Raw genomic sequence first — 5,691 nt, 5'->3', positions numbered from 1 at the left:
TATCCTAAAGCATCCAGGTAAAACATAGTTGAGATGAAAAATAGATAAAATACTGATATTGTTTTAAGAAGAACTTACATTTTTGAGTGTCCAAATAAGCAAAATAAAAATAAAATGTCACAGTATAAACTGTACTTAAAATAAATGCTATAAATTTAAACAAATGAAAATACATTGAGCCAAAGGCTCTTAATAGCATGTCATACATATTTAAGTAATACACCATTTAAGGAAATAATTTAATTCAAATACAAGAAAGGAGTAAAATTATCTACTACTTTAAGATACTCAATTTTAATGCCATTCATTGAAGTAAAAACATCATTTTAATAATTTGTGAAATGTTGGTCAGGTGGTTTGAACCAGACGAAGACAGAACCGAAGCCGGGCACAGGCAGTGGACGTGGTCCTGCCAGGAGCCGAAGATGGCAGTGAACATATACGGCAGTCAATGTCCATCACCAGTGATAACCTAAGTCGACATGATACGCTGGTCTGGATCAATGAGTCTCTGCAGCTGAATCTGACAAAGATTGAACAGTTGTGCTCAGGGGCTGCCTATTGTCAGTTTATGGACATGCTATTCCCTGGCTCCATCGCCTTGAAGAAAGTGAAATTCCAGGCTAAACTAGAGCATGGATACATCCAGAACTTCAAAATAATACAAGCAGGTTTTAAGAGAATGGGTGTTGACAAAATAATTCCTGTGGACCAATTAGTAAAAGGAAAGTTTCAAGACAATTTCGAATTTGTTCAGTGGTTTAAGAAGTTTTTTGATGCAAACTATGATGGAAAAGACTATGACCCTGTAGCTGCCAAACAAGGTCAAGAAACTGCAGTGGCTCCCTCCCTTGTTGCTCCAGCTCTGAACAAACCGAAGAAACCTCTCAGCTCTAGCAGTGCAGTTCCACAGAGGCCCATTGCAACACACAGAACTACTGCAACCCCTAAGGCTGGCCTGAGTGTGGTGCGAAAAAATCCTGGTGTGGGCAACAGGGATGATAAAGCAGCTGAATTGATGCAGCAGGTCAATGTATTGAAACTTACCATTGAAGACTTGGAGAAAGAGAGAGAGGTTTCTACTTTGGAAAGCTAAGAAACATTGAATTGATTTGCCAGGAGAATGAAGGGGAAAACAACCCTATATTGCAGAGGATTGTGGACATTCTCTATGCCACAGATGAAGGCTTTGTGATATCTGATGAAGGGGACCCACAGGAGGAACAAGAAGAGTATTTTCTCTTTTCTTTTTTTTTTTTAATTTTTATTTATTTATGATAGTCACACATTGAGAGAGAGGCAGAAACATAGGCAGAGGGAGAAGCAGGCTCCATGCACCGGGAGCCCGAGGTGGGATTCGATCCCGGGTCTCCAGGATCGTGCCCTGGGCCAAAGGCAGGCGCCAAACCGCTGCACCACCCAGGGATCCCGGAACAAGAAGAGTATTAACAGCCTGGACCAGCAGAGCAACATCCGAATTCTTCACTCCAAATGTGCTTAACTGTAAAATATCCCCTTTTATTATTCTTAGAGGACTCACTGGTTTCTTTTCATGAGCAAACAGTACCTCTGCTTAAAGTGCACTTTGCAGAAGTTTCACCCCTTTTCCAATGAGTTTGAGTTAGGAGCTTTTACCCTGTAGCAGAGCAGTATTAACATCTAGTTGGGTCACCTGGGGAACAGAGAGGCTGACCATGGGGCTCACTGTGTGGATGCTGATAACACTCACTGCTGGAGAAGGTGCTTTTATGTCATACGCTGAGGTGGAGTCCTCAGTAGGGAAATGTAAAGACTGATTTGAGTTTTAAGCTAATGTGAAATCTTGGCAGAGAACGTTTTAATAAATAAATGCCTTAAGAATATTTAAAATATGCTTCCATATTTCAAAATATAAAATGTACCATGACAGGAGATTTTACATGTTTGATATGGTGTCTGGGAAGGAGGAGCCAGACCTCTGGACCTTTGGAATCTGCTGTTCACAGGCCTTGCAGGGCTGCCTGAATCCTTGAAGATCTAGACCTTGGCTCAAAAGGGAAGTTTAAAAAGTTGCTCTGTAAAGCCATTTGGTGTCCTTGGCCAATCGTATCCCTCCTCTAAGAAGCAAGAGGCATTGTTGCCTGGATGAATAGAGGGCATGTTTCAGCCCTGAGATGGTTGAGTTGAAGAGCTTGAATTTCATTGAACATTTCTCTGACGACTTTTCCCGTTATCCCTAAAATTTCTATGTATTGTGTTTTTGGGAAATGAGGTGTGTCCAGTTTCTAAATCTAACTACTACTTTTGGGGACTTGCCCAGATCTCTGGAATTTGAATGGGGGTTATGTCCCATTTTACTGTCTTTTAAGTTTACGTTGAACATGCTTCTCTTCTCTGCTCCCCGTGCCCACTGGGGACTCCTCTTTGGCTCCTTAAAGTTTGCTGCTTAGAGTGTAAGTTCAGCAGGCAGGTAGTCACGCCGCAAGTTCTTTCCAGATCTCTGGCAAAGGGAGTGACCAGTGAAGGCCATTGCTACCTTACGTATCTGCAAGGCTGGGTGTTCTCGGCACCTGCTGTCCACCGCCCTCCACTGTTATTGGAATACTTTGCCAGTGCACTAATCTCTTTGGAGATAAAATTCGTTAGCATGTTACTAAATGTTAATTTTCTTTTGCAGAAGATAAGTACCGTGTCTGAATTAATTATTAATATTTAAAATATTTCATTCCTTAACTCTTCCTCATTGCTTTGCCCCTAGCCTATTCAGTTCCTTTGTTTGGCAGAATTCTGCAAAATGTGTGTCACCCATTACTGAGATTGTTCAGCCCCTGATGTATTTGTATTGATTTGTTCCTGGTGGTAGCTTGTCCTAAAATGTGTGTAGAAAGCAGATATTTTATGATAAAATTGTTGTATAGTGCATGCTCTGTGTGGAATTCAGAGGAAAACCCAGATTCAGTGATTAACAATGCCAAAAAATGCAAGTAACTAGCCATTGTTCAAATAACAGTGGTGCTATTTCTCTTTTGTGGCCTTTTAGACTTTTGTTGCCCTAAAATTCCATTTTATTGGGAACCCATTTTCCGCCTGGTCTTTCTTGACAGGGTTTTTTTCTACTTTAAACAGTTTCTAAATAAAATTCTGTATTTTAAGAAAAAAATAATAATTTGTGGAATGTTGTAAATATTATGCTCCTATTTTTATGAAGGCATGACAACGAATAAAATTTTGGGGTTATATACGGTTTATGTTTTTTTCTCTTCTTTCGATTCCAGACATATTCACTATAACACCAAGTTTTAGTTTTTGGTATATTCTCTTCAATAAACACAAAAGCTTTGGGGCACTGAGTGTCTCAGTGGTTGAGCATTTGCCTTCAGCTCTGGTCATGATCCCTTGGGTCTTGTGATTGAGGCCCGCATCAGGCTCCTTGCAGCATGCAAGGAGCCTGCTTCTCCTTCTGCCTATGTCTCTGCCTCTCAGTGTGTGTCTATCCTGGATAAATAAATAAAATCTCAAAAAAAAAAAAAAGACAAAAGCTTTAAAAGTAATGTATAGCATTGAGGCAATGAGAGGAAGAGACTGGAAAAGAGAAAGGAAGAACAGTTTTGAACTTCACATACCTCAGTTGGTGACAAATTTCTAGGAACTATTTGTTCTCCTTAATGTTTGTTCTCCTTATAAATGAATTTTTAGCTGCCTTGCACCTTGCTGGTACAGACACTTACTTGTCCTTTATCAGCTGTGAAAATAAGTTTAAAAAAAAAAAAGTTCTCCAGGAGGCAGTTGTGGTGTCTATTTCAAAGTGGCCAACTCCTACCCACTGGCCTTGGTGGCACTCATAGGAGGATCATTAGGGAAGTACAGCTGGCTAATTGATCATGGTGTTTCTAGAAGTGAAGCAGATAAGCCCAGTAAATTCTTACTTGATCTGTATAAGCAGAGAAGTTTTAGGTCGGGGTCAAGTGAACAGAAGCCTAACTTGAACCATAAAAACAAAGTCAGAGTCACTCAATCAGTTACTGATTTGAGTCCATTTATAGACATAGAAGCCCTTGTATGAAGGAAAGGCCAGGTCTCCTTGAGGAAGGACACCAGTAGACTACAAATAATTTATATTGTTAATCATTCTCCTAACTTTTCCCAAAGTGACCTATGACCTTTTACTGGGGTAAAAGTACATGGGAAAAAGAAAATATCAGGAATTTCAGTGACTCCTGGGCACTGGCTCTGCACTAACACTAATTATAGGAGATCCAAAATATCACTGTGATCTACCAATTAAAGTAGGCATTATGGAGGTCAGGTGATCAATGTAATTTTAGCTTAGGCCTATGTCACAGTGGGCCCAGTGGTTCCATAGTCTTTTATGAGGATTTCTCTTCTGCATTTCAGAATGGTTAATTAGAATAGATATACTCAGCAGCCCTCAGACTCCCCACATTGGTCTGACTTGTGCAGTTAGGACTATTATGGTGAGCTGAGTGGAAGTCCCTAGGACAGCCTCTAGCTTGGAATATGGTAAATGAAAGTAATGCCATTTTCCTGGAAGGATTACAGTGAGTAGTGACACCAGAAAGGGCTTTGAAGTTTACAGGGATGATGATTTCCACCACATCCGCATTCGACTTGCCTGTTTGGTCTGTACAGAAGACAAATGGATCTTGGAGAGTTACAGTGGATTATCATAGCCTGAACCAGGTGGTAACTCCAATTGCAGCAGCTATGACAGATGTGGTTTAATTGTTTGAGCAAATTAACACACCCCCTGATTACCTGGTATGTAGCTATCGAGCTGGCAAGTGCCTTTTTTTCCATCCCTGTCAATAAGGTCCATCAGAAACAGTTTGTTTTTAAGTGGCAAGGCCAACAAAACACCTTTACTGTCCTATTTCATGGATACATCAGCTCTTGTGCCGTATGTCATAATTTAGTTTGCACAGATCTTTATCACTTTGCCTTTGCATAAGTTATCACAGGGGTCCATTCCATTGATGATATTATACTTACTGGACCTAGTGAGCAAGTAGTAACTACTCTAGACTTACTGGTAAACATTTGAGAGCCAGATGGTAGGAAATAAATGCAAAAAAAATTAAGGGGACTTCTACCTCAGTGAAATTTCTAGGGGTCCAATCGTATGGGGCATGCTGAAATATCCCTTCTGAGGTAAAGGGTAAATTGCTGTATCTGGCTCCTCCTACAACTAAAAAAGAGGTGCAAAGCCTCTTGGGCATCTGTATTTTATATACAGAAATTTTATATACAGCATATTCTTCATTTGGATGTGTTACTCCAGTGCATTTACTGAGTGATTCAAAAAGCTACTAGTTTTGATTAGAGCTCAGAATCGGACAAGGCTCTGAAACAAGTCCAGGATTCTGTACAAATTGCTGTGCCACTTGTGCCATATGATCTAGCAGAGCCAGTGGTGCTTAACGTGTCAGTAGCAGATAAGGATACTATTTGGAGCCTTTGGTAGGGCCCTTTCAGTGAATCACAGCACAGGTTCACAGGATTTGGGAGCAAAGCCCTGAAATCATCCTCAGATAACTATTCTCCATTTGCAGGGTAGCTTTAGGCTGCTACTGGGCCTTGGTTGAGACTAGACATTTCATCATTGACCACTAAGTTACTATGTGCCCTGAGCTACCCATTATAAATTGTTATTTGACCCATTAAGCCATTGAGTTGGGTGTGCACAGCCAAACT

At 40.5% G+C, this 5,691-nt stretch overlaps 1 pseudogene; it reads left to right on the top strand.

Annotated features, from left to right (window-relative positions):
* Positions 1–425: 425 nt before the first annotated feature.
* LOC129498143 (microtubule-associated protein RP/EB family member 1-like) lies at positions 426–4,670 on the top strand (annotated as a pseudogene).
* Positions 4,671–5,691: the final 1,021 nt, after the last annotated feature.

This window comes from Nyctereutes procyonoides, unplaced genomic scaffold, assembly GCF_905146905.1.
Source record: "Nyctereutes procyonoides isolate TBG_1078 unplaced genomic scaffold, NYPRO_anot_genome, whole genome shotgun sequence".
NCBI classification, from domain to species: Eukaryota; Metazoa; Chordata; class Mammalia; order Carnivora; family Canidae; genus Nyctereutes; species Nyctereutes procyonoides.
This window is presented reverse-complemented; position numbering and strand designations above follow the sequence as displayed.